The 16,959-nt window shown below is 46.7% G+C and overlaps 1 pseudogene; it reads right to left on the minus strand.

The window, feature by feature from the left end:
* Window positions 1-252: 252 nt before the first annotated feature.
* On the minus strand, window positions 253-1,810 carry LOC136581706 (leukotriene B4 receptor 1-like; annotated as a pseudogene).
* Between the last annotated feature and the right edge of the window lie 15,149 nt (window positions 1,811-16,959).

Genomic DNA, 16,959 nt, shown 5'->3' on the forward strand with positions numbered 1-16,959 from the left:
GATGAACACAATTGTCCAACAGATTCCATTTAGTTTTAAGGAAGTCCATCAGGTTCAGTAGAGGAGTTCAGCAATTTTCTGGGAAAAAGTACTTCATGCACCCCTTTTTTTCCCACATATGATGGAATGCATGATAGAGTCTCTGAAGGGAGCCTCTGAAGTAAAAATGGACAAAGTCTTCTTATGAAACTCACACTGTTGTTTAACTCCATAGAAAGAGAACATCACCACAAGTAGGGCGTTTATATATTTTTAAGCCATCTGAACATCAATATCAACCGTAGGAATGTCATTATGCATGCTGACTGCGGTATTTCCATTATTCTCACTAGGCTTTTGTTCTGTCTCCATTTCTCCAATGTTTTCAAAAAAGCATATTAAGCCTTTTAGGCCTCATGTCCACAGGCAAAAGAAGCATTAAAATCCGCAGCGGATTTTAACTCTTCTTCCGCCCGCGGATCCGCGCCCCATAGGGATGCATTGACCACCCGCGGGTAGATAAATACCCGCGGATGGTCAATAAAAGGGAATTTTAAAAAATGGAGCATGTAAAAAAACGTGACATGCTCCATTTTCGTGCGGGTCTCCCGCGCGGACGGCTCCCGCAGGCTTCTATTGAAGCCTATGAAAGCCGTCCGGATCCGCGGGAGACCTAAAATAAGAATAACTCACCCGCAGCGGGCCGGGAGGGTCTTCTCTTCCTCACGGCTGGATCTTCTTGCTTCGGCCTGGCGAATGTGCCCGGCGCATGCGCGTGGCACGCCGCCGACGTGCCGAGTACGTCCGCCGGCCGAAGAAAGAAGATCCGGCCGTGAAGAAGAGAAGACGTGCCCGGCCCGCTGTGGGTCAGTTAATTCTTATTAATTCTTATTTTCAGCGCTCATGTCCGCGGGGCAGGAGGGACCCGCTACGGATTCTCCATGGAGAATCCGTAGCGGGCCTCATTTTCCCCGTGGACATGAGGCCTTGGTCGTTGTAGGGTGTTTCAATTTAAACACATAATATAAATATAAAACACGGTTCATGCTACTGTTTATAAATACCAACGCCCCAGAGATATCACCTCCAATGTTCACAATTGCTTTCAAACTGCAGTGGTCCAGAAAAACAGAGATGATCTCCATAATCTTGAATATCTCCCATGGAATCCAACATATGACGTAAGTGGCCACAACAAGGACGATTATTTTGTCTGATTTACATTTGCCCACAAACTTCATTTTTCTGATCAAAAATCCAATGAAGATTTCCAAAAGAAAAAATATTACCTTTTGCGTATCATTGGTGTATTCATGTAGAAATGCATTGAAAGGGTCTCTGCTTTGATTAGGGTTGTAGACTGGAAGAGAGTTAAGACCAACTATTGCAGCTGCTATCCAAAAAAAATGGTAATTTTTTAAAGACGTGTTGCCTGGTCCATCTCTGCAGATCAAATGGCCTAAACACGGCCAAAAACCTCTCTATACTCAATAAGGTTATGAGAAATACACTGGCATACAAATTGGAATATATAACATATACCAAAATTTGCAAAACACCACTTCAAAAATCTATTTGTTGACAGCAACTGTGTATAAATCCAGATAGGCAGAGATAACAGAATGAGGAAGTCTGCAAGTGCTAGGTTTGCGATTAACAGCACAGTGGCAGAAATATTCTTCAGCTTTCTATATATGGCCCACATTACCATTATGTTTCCTGGCACCCCAATCATAAAATCTAAAGACAGTATAGTGCATGCACCAACATTCTTTATAGAGTAAATAGAAGGGGTCTGATCCGTCTCTGCAGAGATATTGCACAATGACATTCTTGTATTTAAACAACTAATTTGGTAAAAAATTTAGTTTTGAACTTAAAAAAAAGTGAAAATATACTGAAAAACAGTTGCAAAAAGTTTTATTTATCCCCCAGCTCTTTATTGAATGTCATAAAATGAGTTCATTTACAGTAGATTATTTTCTTCTGGATTGATAGACGTTTTTAGTTCTGAAAGACAAAGAAAATATGTAAATTACATTAGGATGCCAGTGACAAAGAAGCTTGAAAATGAATGAATACCTTTTTTAGGGTGCTGTTACATTCATGCTGGGTGCAAGTATGGCACTTTCCATGGGCATTACCAGCACTTCAGACCAAGATGCTATTAATGTCCATAATAGACCAATAAAGATGTGAATTATATCATCAAAAGCCGGAGGAACACAAAATAGGGAGTCACATTAACAGAAATTGGAAGTCTATCCCTAACCAACTTTGGTGTGGCAGACTCTGCCTAGAAGCAGGACGATTGCCCCAATAGGTCCCACGTCAGAAACCTGAAGGGCCTAGTCTGTCCCTAGATGGAGGATAGAGAAGATGTTCAATGCAGATGGAAAGAGCACTGTATAACACAATATAAGGTAGAAGGGAATAAGTCCTACACAGAATAAATAACCACAGGTACTTAGCTGACAGGAGTCTCAAACACTTCAGGCAGGACAATAATCAGTGCGGATGTAGAAGTGGGCCCTTAATACATAGACTTGCATTAAAGTTGATTGGTCAGAAAATGAAAACACCTCCCTGACAACCAATTAGTCAATACACCACAGGAGATGTTGTAGCGGGGATGTGAAGAAGGGCACATTATGCAATGAAACCACTGAAATGTCCAACCTTTTCGTGACAGGAAGACGGCACTCAACAGCATCCAGAACGAAATGACAGAGACCATGAACTGAAGGAGCAGTCACATGGGCAGGAGCTGACATTGTGACCTCACCCTGGATCCACTTCCTGATTGCAGCCGGCCCACCACAACTGGCACATTCTCACTATTGGGGGGGGGGTTGTAGTTTTTCTTTGGATTAGTGAAAACAAATGTTCCTTGTCAGCAGTTTGTCCCATAAAAATGAACATGATCTGTCATGATCAGTCAACAACAAAACATACTGAAGAAAAAAACAAGAAACATCTGCATGGATGAGTCCTTATCCTGTGATAAGCTTAACTAATGAATCACTCTGCACCTAATAATCCTTTTACATGGGATGAGCTTTCGGGCTAACGATGCCTGACATCTCATCCCAGTGATGCTCACTCCTGTGCTGCTACACAGTAGCAAGTATCTTCGAGTATCTTTGGCATCGCTCACAGCGCTGCTGAAATGACGGTGGAGTAGACCGGGGTGCCTCCATTTACAGTAAGCAGACTGTATGGCACATTGTTCAGTTTTCTACATGCGGATACTGACAAATTTTTGTTCAGTCACTGCATACGTTTACACAACACGATTATCGTACAGATGTCTGTGGAAGCGTGGAAATCTGAACAATTCTGAGCCATAATCATCCTGTTAAATAGGGCCATAGCTGTGTTGGGAAAAGTGAATAGGATACCACTGACCTATTTACTGGCATTTACCAAGTGATTTCTAAGGCATAAAAATACGTTAGACTTGACATATAGTTATAAAAATAGACAATGTTTCATGAGGAGTAATTTGCAAATCCAAGCATTGCTGTCAGTATATAAACAAAGCTAAAGCCTAAAAGTTACCAGACTTTCTCATCTGTACTGATTTCTATGTTGGGATAGCACTGCAGTTCAGAGAGTTAAAGCAACCCTCCGGTTTTGGAGAAAGAATGATGGCCACAGCTTCTCTGATCACTAGAAGCACACTGTGTATTAGTATGTATCATTAGTCTGAGACACTACAGACTGCTTTGATTGGCCATTGTTGCCCATGTGAGCATGCAGTGTCTTGGACTAATGATGCATACTATTACGCAGTATGCATCAGGTAGTAAGAGAAGCATTATGTGCAGCTTTGTTTGTTCAGGACTGAAGAGTAACTATAAGAGACTGCTGAAAATAAGGGATCTTTTTAATAATCCTAGACTAGCAACAATATTTGTCTTGACTATTAAAACACTAGTAATATATTTACCACCAGCAGAAGGATAGAGATAGACCATGAGACTGCTTTTGAGCCTTTGGAAAAGAGGAGGCCCAGTTCTGGTTGGTCCTGTCCCTTTTGCTACTGGGTTGGGAGAACCTGTGCAGATCCTGCTATTTCCGAAGGAACCTCATTGTTAGCAAGCAAGGAATTGGGAAGTGACCCATGAGTAATGGAAAGTGCTTGTAGAGGAAACCAATTACCCTACTATCCTGGCATCATAATGGAGAGGTTAATTTCTATCTTTACTAGGTGGCTCAGTCTCTGATGTACATCGTTGTTCGCTAGAGATATAAATATCAATCCACAGATTAAAAAACATATTAGAATTAACCTCTTAGGTCAATATATAAATATATATCTCAAGGCTCAAAGCTACAATATGGATTTTTAGAGTAGAGCCATTCAGAATTGCCCATTATTTTGGCTAGCCGGGGGTAAGACATGCAAGTAGTAGGTAAGGCTCAGTGGTGGCTTGTCCCAATAAACCACATATTTTTACTGATTTTGGTAAAAATGACACTGCATTGTTCTGGAAAATGTCATAGAAACATAGAAGACTGACTGCAGAAAAAAAGGCTGCATGTTCCACCTAGTCTGCCCTTATATTATTTCCTTTTTTCTCTTGATGCAGATACATTCTTATGTATATTTAAATTCACTTACTTTTGATTTTCCAACCAGATTTGCAGGAAATATGTTCCAAGCACCTACTACTCTTCCAGGAAAATCACATTTTCTGACATTGCTTCTGGAATGGTTCAGCCAGCGGTATGTTGAAGCATCTGTAGAGTCCCACAAATACTGTATGTTTATGTGCTTATGGATAGCTCATTATTCTGTAGCACAGAAATGACCAATCAGAGTAGATGAATCATAATTAGAGATGAGCGAACGTGTTCTTCCGAGCTTGATATTCGTGCGAATATTAGGGTGTTCGGGATGTTCGTTATTCGTAACGAACACCATGCGGTGTTCTGGTTACTTTCACTTCCTTCCCTGAGACGTTAGCGCGCTTTTTTTGGCCAATTGAAAGACAGGGAAGGCATTACAACTTCCCCCTGTGACGTTCAAGCCCTATACCACCCCCCTGCTGTGAGTGGCTGGGAAGATCAGGTGTCACCCAAACATAAAAGTCGGCCCCTCCCGCGGTTCGGCTCAGATGCCGTGTGAGTTAGTGAGGGACAGTGCTGTTTGTACCGGAGCTGCTGTAGGGAAAGAATTGGTAGTTAGTGTAGGCTTCAAGACCCCCCAAAGGTCCTTATTAGGGCCACTGATAGCTGTGTGTTGGCTGCTGTTAGCAGTGCCATTTTTTTTTTCTCAAAATCGGCTCTGCAGAGCGTTGCACCCGGCATTAGGGACAGAAGTGCTGCATAGGCAGGGAGAGTGTTAGGAGTGAGTGTAGCCTTCAAGAACCTCAACGGTCCTTTCTAGGGCCATATTTATCCGTGTGCAGTACTGTCCAGGCTGCTGCTAGCTGTGCTGCATTTTTTTTTGCTTCTCAAAATCGCCTCTGCAGAGCATTCCACCCTCCATTGATACTGCAGGGAAAGAATTGTATAGGCAGGGCCACAACACAGTTATTATTCATTGAATATACGCAGTGCTGCCTTTTGCTTGTAAAACAAGTGAAAACAATTCTATTTGTCCTGCCTCTGTCCGTCCTAACGCCGGTGGACACGTGTCGGCTGCGTGTGCAACCTGTAAAAATCATACGCACCCAGCTACGTTTTACTCCTGGCTTCGCCATTTGCTTTCCTTAATTGGGAAAAAAAATACCTGCTCTGCCACAGTTAATAACTCTGCTACCCTCACGTTCTGTGACACATTAGCAGGAAAACAGCACAGTTATTAAACTTCTCATGTTCATAGAATATACGCAGTGCTGCCTTTTGGTGCAAAAAAACTGAAAATAATTCTATTTGTCCTGCCTCTGTCCGTCCTAACGCCGGTGGACACGTGTCGGCTGCGTGTGAAACCTGTAAAAATCATACGCACCCAGCTACGTTTTACTCCTGGCTTTGCCATTTGCTTTCCTTAATTGGGAAAAAAAATACCTGCTCTGCCACAGTTAATAACTCTGCTACCCTCACGTTCTGTGACACATTAGCAGGAAAACAGCACAGTTATTAAACTTAGATTATTCATTCACTAGAGGCAGTGGGGCCTTTCGTTTTCAAAAAAGGGAAAAAATTATATTTGGCCTGCAGTCTTGCGCCAATTTATTAGCTGTCTGTGAAATCTAATCACTGGTAATACAGCATGCTGAGGGGTAGGGGTAGGCCTAGAGGACGTGGACGCGGCCGAGGACGTGGAGGGCCAAGTCAGGGTGTGGGCACAGGCCAAGCTCCTGATCCAGGTGTGTCGCAGCCGACTGCTGCGCGATTAGGAGAGAGGCACGTTTCTGGTGTCCCCACATTCATCGCCCAATTAATGGGTCCACGCGGGAGACGGTTATTAGAAAATGAGCAGTGTGAGCAGGTCCTGTCCTGGATGGCAGAAAGTGCTTCGAGCAACCTATCGTCTACCCGCAGTTCTGCGCCGTCCACTGCTGCCAATCCGAATCCTCTGTCTGCTGCTCCTCCTTCCTCCCAGCCTCCTCACTCCACTACAATAACACCTGCTCAGGAGCGGGAACACTCCCAGGAACTGTTCTCGGGCCCCTGCTTAGATTGGGCAGCAGCGGTTCCTCTCCCACCAGAGGAGTTTATCGTCACTGATGCCCAACCATTCGAAAGTTCCCGGGGTCCGGGGGAAGAGGCTGGGGACTTCCGCCAACTGTCTCAACAACTTTCTGTGGGTGAGGAGGACGATGACGATCAGACACAGTTGTCTTGCAGTGAGGTAGTAGTAAGGGCAGTAAGTCCGAGGGAGCAGCGCACAGAGGATTCGGAGGAAGAGCAGCAGGACGATGAGGTGACTGACCCCACCTGGTGTGCAACGCTTACTCAGGAGGACAGGTCTTCAGAGGGGGAGTCAAGGGCATCAGCAGGGCAGGTTGCAAGAGGCAGTGCGGTGGCCAGGGGTAGAGGCAGGGCCAGACCGAATAATCCACCAAGTGTTTCCCAAAGCGCCCCCTCGCGCCATGCCACCCTGCAGAGGCCGAGGTGCTCTAAGGTCTGGCAGTTTTTCACAGAGACACCTGACGACCGACGAACAGTGGTGTGCAACCTTTGTCGCGCAAAGCTCAGCCGGGGAGCCAACACCAACAGCCTCACCACCACCACCATGCGCAGACATATGATGGCCAAGCACCCCGCAAGGTGGGACGAAGGCCGTTCAGCGCCTCCGGTTTGCACCCCTGCCTCTCCCCCTGTGCCCCAACCTGCCACTGAGATGCAACCCCCCTCTCAGGACACAGGCACTACCGTCTCCTGGCCTGCACCCACACCCTCACCTCCGCTGTCCTCGGCCCCATCCAGCAGTGTAGTTCAGCGCACCGTCCAGCCGTCGCTTGCGCAACTGTTGGAGCGCAAGCGCAAGTACGCCGCCACGCACCCGCACGCTCAAACGTTAACCGTCCGCATAGCAAAATTCATCAGCCTTGAGATGCTGCCGTATAGGGTTGTGGAAACGGAGTCCTTCAAAAGTATCATGGAGGCGGCGGCCCCGCGCTACTCAGTTCCCAGTCGCCACTACTTTTCCCGATGTGCCGTCCCAGCCCTGCACGACCACGTCTCCCGCAACATTGTACGCGCCCTCACCAACGCGGTTACTGCCACGGTCCACTTAACTACGGACACGTGGACAAGCACAGGCGGGCAGGGCCACTACATCTCCCTGACGGCACATTGGGTGAATTTAGTGGAGGCTGGGACAGAGTCAGAGCCTGGGACCGCTCACGTCCTACCCACCCCCAGAATTGCGGGCCCCAGCTTGGTGGTGGTATCTGCGGAGGTGTATGCTTCCTCCACTAAAGCACCCTCCTCCTCCTCCTCCTCTGTCTCGCAATCAAGATGTGTTAGCAGCAGCATGTCGCCAGCAGTCGGTGTAACGCGGTGTGGCAGCACAGCGGTGGGCAAGCGTCAGCAGGCCGTGCTGAAACTACTCAGCTTAGGCGATAAGAGGCACACGGCCCACGAACTGCTGCAGGGTCTGACACAGCAGACCGACCGCTGGCTTGCGCCGCTGAGCCTCCAACCGGGCATGGTCGTGTGTGACAACGGCCGTAACCTGGTGGCGGCTCTGCAGCTCGGCAGCCTCACGCACGTGCCATGCCTGGCCCACGTCTTTAATTTGGTGGTCCAGCGCTTTCTGAAAAGCTACCCACGCTTGTCAGACCTGCTCGTAAAGGCGCGCCGGCTCTGCGCACATTTTCGCAAGTCCCACACGGACGCTGCCACCCTGCGCACCCTGCAACATCACTTTAAGCTGCCAGTGCACCGACTGCTGTGCGACGTGCCCACACGGTGGAACTCTACGCTCCACATGTTGGCCAGGCTCTATGAACAACGTAGAGCTATAGTCGAATACCAACTCCAACATGGGCGGCGCAGTGGGAGTCAGCCTCCTCAATTCCTTTCAGAAGAGTGGGCCTGGTTGGCAGACATCTGCCATGTCCTTGGTAATTTTGAGGAGTCTACCCAGGTGGTGAGCGGCGATGCTACAATCATTAGCGTCACCATTCCTCTGCTATGCATCTTGAGAAATTCCCTGCAAACCATAAAGGCAGCTGCTTTGCGCTCGGAAACGGGGGCGGGGGAAGACAGTATGCCGCTGGATAGTCAGGGCACCCTCCTGCCTATTTCTCAGCGCGTACAGGAGGAGGAGGAGGAGGAGCATGAGGAGGAGGGGGAAGAGACAGCTTGGGCCGCTGCTGACAGTACACCGGCTGATTGCCTGTCATCCTTTCAGCGTGTATGGCCTGAGGAGGAGGAGGAGGAGGAGGAGGAGGAGGAGGATCCTGAAAGTGATCTTCCTAGTGAAGACAGCCATGTGTTTGCGTACAGGTACCCTGGCACACATGGCTGACTTCATGTTAGGATGCCTTTCTCGTGACCCTCGCGTTGCACGCATTCTGGCCACGACGGATTACTGGGTGTACACACTGCTCGATCCACGGTATAAGGAGAACCTGCCCACTCTGATTCCCGAAGAGGAAAGGGGTTCGAGAGTGTTGCTATACCACAGGACCCTTGCGGACAAGCTGATGGTAAAATTCCCAGCCGACAGCGCTAGTGGCAGAAGGCGCAGTACCGAGGGCAAGGTAGCAGGGGATGTGCGTAGATCGAGCAGCATGTACATCCCAGGCAGTGCAACAGTCTTTAAGGGCCTGGCCAGCTTTATGGCTCCCCACCAAGACTGTGTCACCGCTCCCCAGTCACGGCTGAGTCGGCGGGAGCACTGTAAAAGGATGGTGAGGGAGTACGTAGCGGATCGCACGACCATCCTTGGTGACGCCTCTGCCCCCTACAACTACTGGGTGTCGAAGCTGGACACGTGGCCTGAACTAGCGCTGTATGCCCTGGAGGTGCTTGCTTGTCCTGCGGCTAGCGTCTTGTCGGAGAGGGTGTTTAGTGCGGCTGGGGGAATCATCACAGATAAGCGTAGCCGCTTGTCAACCGACAGTGCCGACAGGCTAACACTCATCAAGATGAACAAAGGCTGGATTTCGCCAGACTTCTGTTCTCCACCAGCGGACAGCAGCGATACGTAAGCAATACGTAGGCTGCACCCGCGGATGGAAGCTACGTTCTCTCTCACCATCCAAAACGGGGACATTTCTGCTTCATCAATCTGTGTCTAATATTCCTCCTCCTCCTCCTGCTCCTCCTCCTGAAACCTCACGTAATCACGCTGAACGGGCAATTTTTCTTAGGGCCACAAGGCTCACTCAAATAATTTTTCTGAACAATTTTTATAAGTTTCAATGCGCTTAAAAGCGTTGGAACTTTAACTTGAACCAATTTTTCGTTACACTGGGCTGCCTCCAGGCCTAGTTACCACTTAAGCCACATTAACCAAAGCGATTAATGGGTTTCACCTGCCCTCTTGGCTGGCCATGGCCAATTTTTGGGATGTACATTAGTACTGTTGATACAGCAATTTTTGTGGGCCCTCGCCTACAGTGTAATCAAATTAATTTTTAGCCCACCTGCATTACAGCTGACGTTACCTCAGCTGTGTTGGGCAATGCAATGGGATATTTTTATGTACCGCCGGTGGGTTCCAGGGAGCCACCCATGCTGTAGGTGCACACGGAGTTTTTAATACATCTGTCCACTTGTAAAGAACCCCAGTCTGACTGGGGCATGCAGTGTGGGCCGAAGCCCACCTGCATTATGCACGACATTACTACCTCAGCTGTGTTGGGCAATGCAATGGGATATTTCTATGTACCGCCGGTGGCTTCCTGGCACCCACCCATGCTGTGGGTCCACAGGGAATTATAAATGCATCTGTTTCCACTTATAAAGAAACCCAGTCTGACTGGGGCATGCAGTGTGGGCCGAAACCCACCTGCATTAACCCTTTCCTGTCCACTGTGTGACCTGTGAAGACATTAGGGTTTAAGGCTGTACAGCTCCGTTGTTGGTAGACGTCCGTCGGGGTTCTCTTACTGTATATTGCCAGCCTCTCTGCTGTCGGAGCCTATCCTACGTGTCAGCTCATGCAGTACTGGCTTTAGCCAGCATATAGCGCCGTTGTATAACGGCAGAAAAAGAGTAAGCCCCCTAGGAAAACCATATACAAATTGGATTGGAAAGGGTTAAGCACAACATTACTACCTCAGCTGTGTTGGGCAATGCAATGGGATATTTTTATGTACCGCCGGTGGGTTCCAGGGAGCCACCCATGCTGTAGGTGCACACGGAGTTTTTAATACATCTGTACACTTCCAAAGAACCCCAGTCTGACTGGGGCATGCAGTGTGGGCCGAAGCCCACCTGTATTACGCACGACATTACTACCTCAGCTGTGTTGGGCAATGCAATGGGATATTTCTATGTACCGCCGGTGGCTTCCTGGCACCCACCCAGGCAGTGGGTCCACAGGGAGTTTAACCTACATGTGTCCACTTCTAAAGAACCCCAGTCTGACTGGGGCATGCAGTGTGGGCCGATGCCCACCTGCATTATGCACGACATTACTACCTCAGCTGTGTTGGGCAATGCAATGGGATATTTTTATGTACCGCCGGTGGGTTCCAGGGAGCCACCCATGCTGTAGGTGCACACGGAGTTTTTAATACATCTGTACACTTCTAAAGAACCCCAGTCTGACTGGGGCATGCAGTGTGGGCCGAAGCCCACCTGTATTACGCACGACATTACTACCTCAGCTGTGTTGGGCAATGCAATGGGATATTTCTATGTACCGCCGGTGGCTTCCTGGCACCCACCCAGGCAGTGGGTCCACAGGGAGTTTAACCTACATGTGTCCACTTCTAAAGAACCCCAGTCTGACTGGGGCATGCAGTGTGGGCCGATGCCCACCTGCATTATGCACGACATTACTACCTCAGCTGTGTTGGGCAATGCAATGGGATATTTTTGTGTACCGCCGGTGGGTTCCAGGGAGCCACCCATGCTGTAGGTGCACACGGAGTTTTTAACACATCTGTACACTTGTAAAGAACCCCAGTCTGACTGGGGCATGCAGTGTGGGCCGAAGCCCACCTGTATTACGCACGACATTACTACCTCAGCTGTGTTGGGCAATGCAATGGGATATTTTTATGTACCGCCGGTGGCTTCCTGGCACCCACCCATGCTGTGGGTCCACACGGAGTTGTAAATGCATCTGGTTTCCACTTCTAAGGAACCCCAGTCTGACTGGGGCATGCAGTGTGGGACGAAGCCCACCTGCATTAAACATGACATTACTACCTCAGCTGTGTTGGGCAATGCAATGGGATATTTCTATGTACCGCCGGTGGCTTCCTGGCACCCACCCATGCTGTCGGTCCACAGGGACTTCACAATAGGGAGTTGTACCTGCCTGTGTCTATGAATTAAAAAGCCCGGTCTAACTGGGGCATGCAGACACCTTGACAGAATGAATAGTGTGTGGCACATAGGTTCCCCATTGCTATGCCTACGTGTGCAGCTCCTGATGGCGGTGGCACAGGATTCTATTTCTCATTGCTTCTGTACAGCATTGTGGGCTATCGCCCCGCCACTTTTAAAGAGGGTCGCTGCCTAGCCGTGCCAACCCTCTGCAGTGTGTGCCTGCGGTTCCTCCTCATGGCAGACGCACTTCTAAATAGACATGAGGGTGGTGTGGCATGAGGGCAGCTGAAGGCTGCGCAGGGACACTTTGGTGTGCGCTGTGGGGGGGAGGGGGGGGGGGCGGTTGGTCAGCATGTAACCCAGGAGAAGTGGCAGCGGAGTGTCATCCAGGCAGTGATTGTGCTTTGTTGTAGCTAGTGTGGTGCTTAGCAAAGGTATACCATGCTAATGAGGGCTTTTCAGAAGTAAAAGTTGTTGGGAGGGGGGGGGCCCACTCTTGCCGGTATTGTGGCTTAATAGTGGGACCTGTGAACTTGAGATGCAGCCCAACATGTAGCCCCTCGCCTGCCCTATCCGTTTCTGTGTCATTCCCATCACTTTCTTGAATTGCCCAGATTTTCACACATGAAAACCTTAGCGAGCATCGGCGAAATACAAAAATGCTCTGGTCGCCCATTGACTTCAATGGGGTTCGTTGTTCGAAACGAACCCTCGAGCATCGCGGGAAGTTCGTTCCGAATAACGAACACCCGAACATTTTGGTGTTCGCTCATCTCTAATCATAATCATTGTGATTGGCTGCAGGAGAAATTCTGCATTTGCAGATATTTGCAAAGGAAACAGAAAGCTAAAAGATATTTTCTAACTTTAACTAAACCACTTCCTAATCTGCACATTTTCAGGTTTTAGCCATGTTCACATCAAATTTCAATCATTTCAAATCCTAAATGTATTTGCTCTTGTTCTGTCAGAAAATATGAAGGGTTCGAGGAAATAATAACAGTCCAACTTTACCGTAAGGTGACCATTTTAATTTTAATTTTCACAACTCATCAAGCTTAACCCTTTCCAATCCACTGTCTAACGTCTAAAGACATTCTGGTTGAAGGATGTACAGCTCTGATGTCAGAAGACGGCCGTCAGGGTATTCTTACTGTAGATTACGGGCCGCTCTGTTGTCGGAGGCCTCTCCAGCATGTCACATACCGCAGTACTGGCTCTAGCCAGCAGATGGTGCCATTGTATAATGGCAGAAAGAGAGAGCCCCCTAGGAAACCCTGAATCCAAAATTGGATTGCAAAGGGTTAAAGTATACAATGAAATAGAATTCTGAACACTGTAATACATGCAGTTTACTGTAACTTTTATTAATAAATTGTTAAAACTCCAGGACTAAGAACGAACACATATATACTTATGATAGATGATCCCTATATGTGCATTTGTAGGGAACAATCCCCCTATTGCAGGGATAATTTCTACTCCAGAGAAACAGACTAAGGCTGTATCTATTAGCCAAGTAAGTCTATCTGTCCTTTCATACATACAGGGCAATTCAAATAGTAGATGGTGGGTCAGCGTCCCTCATCTAAGAAGAATAAAAGGCTTTAAGCCACTAGTCTGTTCAAATTATTTAAATACAACAGTTATATTAGTATTATATCATTGACCCCAGATGAATTGCATCAAACTAGTATGTCTCAGAATCTTAGAGACAGAAGCCTCACTCAAAATAATTTAGGAGTTCTATGCTACCAATATCAATTGCTGGGTCAGGATACAGACTCAATATATCCAGCCTCTAAATTCAGGACTCCAAAGATAGGGCTATGTTTGCTCAATGTCTCTGATGCATTGATTATGTTTCTCTAATATAGTTGTTCTTTCTCTAATACAGTCAAACCTCTAATTTCGTTGGTAATCCGTCCGAAAGCAATCGGCTATACTTGAAATCAATAAAACTCGAGGCAATTATTTCCATAGGAATCAATGTAAATTCAATTAATTTGTTCTAGACATTCCAAAAAAACACACCAAACCACATTTTTGTACAGTGTGTAGCGCTGCTTTTTCAGCGCCGAGCTAAATGCTGTACAATGCTCCTATTCATTTCAATGGGGCTGTTCATACAAGCGTTTTTGGCCCTGCATCGCCCATTAAAACGAATGGGCAGCGGTTTCAGTGCTGCCAAAAACATGGCACAACTTGTTACCATGTTTTTTTGGCAGCACTAAATGCCCTACCTACACTACCTCAGGGAAAAAAATAAATAATACTCACCTTGCAGGTGCCATGGGTGTCCCGGGGGCCAGCAAGAGATTGCTCTGATTGGCTGAGTCAGCTGAGTGACAGCCCACTCAGCAAATCACAGTCAGTCCTGTATGCTACAATCACAATCATTCATCCTCGAGTGGCTGTGATTGAAGCAATCCATGAATGGCAGTGATTGGACAGCGAGGTCACATGGGCCGGCGGCCGCTTGCGAAACTAGAAGCAGGCGAAGAAAGTAAAGGGCAAAATTATGCGTTGAAGAATCGGTGAAACTGGAAACCAGTGAACGAAGAAGGTAAGAAAAGAAGAGTTATGACTGTATATCTCTAATATAGTTGTTCCCTGATCATGCAGTTCATCAGGAACCTAAATAATTAGAGAACTAATATCAAAACCAGGGTACAGGGAATACAGAGCTTATCCCACCTTATGTTTAAATGTACACATCTGGATATCTGCATCAAATCTAGGATCTACCTACAGCAAAAGGTCAATCCTTGCCCAAGGGTCTGTATAACACTACCTGAAGTCAATACCCCAGATCTCCCTAACTAGCAATCAGAGTCCAATCACCCCAAAGCAAATCAAAATGAAAAAAAAAACAGAGGAAAGTAGTGTAACCACTAGCCCTGATGGTGGACTAGCAGCAGTTATTACCCAGAGTAATGTTGCATTTAAAAGTGTCATCGCCACACATGTTTAGTGCTGCTACTTTCATTTCAATGAAGCTGAGGGAAATACCCAACCATCAGCCCCATTGAAAAGATTGGAGCAGTGGTGCATACGCACGGCTGTGGCTCTACTCAATGTAACATCACTCGGGGTTGGTTCAGCTATCGCACAGTGATGAAAAAAGGTATCAGTGGGGGCTCAGCAGTGAGACCCCCACCAATCAGATTTTTATTATCTATCCTACAGACAGCCCCTTTAATAATAAAACCCTCTATGGCCCCACTTAGTAATAGGAACCCCTAGTTAGTAATAAAATGCCCCTCTGTTATCCGAGTTATTAATAGGAACCCATGGGTGCCCCCACATAGTAATAGGATACCCTGGGTGCCCTCACTTTCTAGTAGTACCCTCTGTGTTCTACTAGTAAAACTGCAGCAGTGGAAGGGGTTAACTTTGGTAATACACATGCACACATGCTTCTTCTGCGCTGAGTCTGACTTTGCTGGTTGTCCCTACAATCTTGCATAGTAGAGCTTTTTCAACCACCCCCATCTAATGGCTGTTGGATCCCGACAGCGAGAAGTGAAGAAGCTCTGCTTTACAAGATAGTATAGACAATCAGCATGTCAGACTCAGAGGGTTAATCCCTTCTACCCACCAGAGTTTTGGCAGTGAGCCCCTCGGTGCCCCCTTTTATATTATTGGAGTGATGCGCCCTGTGTGGTTGCAAAGGTTGCACGTCCCAAATGCAGGCCCTCCCCAAGATGCATATAATTGCAGATACAATAACAGCATTCAAAGTGGGATATATGCGTATCTAATAACATATAGCATTGAGGATGTACAGGGTTAAAACATCCAAGACCCAAAATAACATATCAGCTTCCTTGATCTTCTCCTAAACTGGGATAATGATTTATTTTCCGTATATCTATCTTAAAAATGCATGAACAATAGTCTTTTGCTCTGGATGAGACACTTTTCTAAGGCCTCACAAATAGACAAAACCTTTGAATGAGAATAAATTGTTCTTTAGAGCATCAAGTTTTTGCTGTCCCCTAATTCTGAAATATGCCTGAGATCAAGAGATAAGGAGTATTTTTGTTGGGCACTTGGGAATTCTTTGCTTGGATATTATGTATAACCAATTGATATTCTTCAACTATGTTAGATGAGAAAGATGAACTTCAGCTAATTTTTTTTAGCTATGTTATGTGAGCAAGTTGCTTAGACACCCTAGTTTTCTCAACTTATTTCAAGTTCATGGCAACAGCTCAGGATAAATACTTTTTTTTCCAAAAAATGTTTTGTTTTTTTATGGGACCTTTGTGGATGAGAAATCAATAAACACATATCTTACTAAGTACCTGCAGAAAAAAATGATGGCACTTATCTGTTTTTTGCTTTGAGTTTTTGCTCTGATGCATGTAGAAAACATAATACTTCCTTTGCCTCAAGTCCTTCATTGAGATCTGTGGCTGGGCAGTAGTGCCAGCACCGAGCAGCTGGTCTCTCTCATGAAGGAATACAAGCTCAGTTCCCCCTCTCATTTGTCAGGGCCTGTGTAGCCAATATTACACAAAGCTATATCTCCTTTATTATTTCTTAGCTGAGGGGAGATTGTTGGTGCACGTCACACACCATGTGATGTGTTTTCCGGGCCCATAAAAAAAAAATGCATGAGGCATTCCAAGGGAAAGTCCAAAGATAGTACTATGTCTGCAGCTCAGACTTGTCTGTATCTTGCTGTTTTTAGCAGATGCGGGGGTCGTCTTGCTTTCCCTATAACTTGAACTGCTATATACTTTTCTCCAGCACTTTAATGGTTAACTGCTACTGTGCTCAGCTGTAGGGCATTGGTAATTACCTCCCGATTTAGCTGAGCTGGGAACCCTCCCTTTTTGCCTCAGTGTTGTTGTGTGTATGCATCTGACACCCAGCATACTGTGGGTCTCATCTCTGTCTTCTAGTCTGTGCTTATTCTGTACCTTATCAGTGTTCGTTTTTTGTTTTTTTAAAGGAACGTTTATTGGGCATGTCTTACATCACAATACAGAACAAGGGAGAGTCATCAAGAATACTTCACAAAATTAAAACATTACAGTTTTCCACTCCCTTCAGAGC

The sequence above is a fragment of the Eleutherodactylus coqui genome, chromosome 11 (assembly GCF_035609145.1).
Source record: "Eleutherodactylus coqui strain aEleCoq1 chromosome 11, aEleCoq1.hap1, whole genome shotgun sequence".
NCBI lineage: Eukaryota > Metazoa > Chordata > Amphibia > Anura > Eleutherodactylidae > Eleutherodactylus > Eleutherodactylus coqui.